The sequence below is a fragment of the Blastomyces gilchristii genome, assembly GCF_000003855.2.
Source record: "Blastomyces gilchristii SLH14081 genomic scaffold supercont1.2, whole genome shotgun sequence".
In the NCBI taxonomy this organism is placed as follows: domain Eukaryota; kingdom Fungi; phylum Ascomycota; class Eurotiomycetes; order Onygenales; family Ajellomycetaceae; genus Blastomyces; species Blastomyces gilchristii.
In genome coordinates, this window is record NW_003101681.1 from 5,337,413 (window position 1) to 5,338,076 (window position 664).

A 664-nucleotide genomic window follows, 5' to 3' on the forward strand; every position below is an offset into this window, starting at 1 on the left:
TTTTAGGCAACATGATAACTGTAAATTTTGATTCTGGTTCCAGACACGGTCACACGGTCAGTCTAGTTAATACTGTAGAGTTAATTAGAGAAGATAAGCTTATCTATATAATAACTTTATAAATATCTGAGAACTTCACAGTCATGAAAACTGAGCTTCAGATATTAGAGAAATACTGAGATCTTATAGAGATATTCAGCTCAGTAAAGACAGCTGAGCTTTCATCTCACTATAAGAAGAATCTGATAATAGATTTAATAGAAGAGTAGAAACTCTTCTGAGAATTAATCTATAAGCTCTCTCACTATAAGACAGAGGTTTTACAGACTTATATAAAGAAGAATCTGAAGAATAACTTCATTCAATCTTCACAGATCTTCATAAGAGTCTCTGTAATATTTATAAAAAAGAAGAATGAAGATCTCAGATTATGTATAGACTATTATAATCTGAACTTTAAGATAATGAAGAGTTACTATTCTCTGTCTCTAATTGAGAATGTAATTAATCATCTCATGAAAGCTGTCATATTCAAATAACTGAATGTGATTAATATATATACACAGCTGTGAATACAGTCTGAGAATGAATAAAATACTGTCTTTAGAACTGTACTGAGATTATTTAAATATCTAGTAATATCTTTTGATTGGACTAATATCTC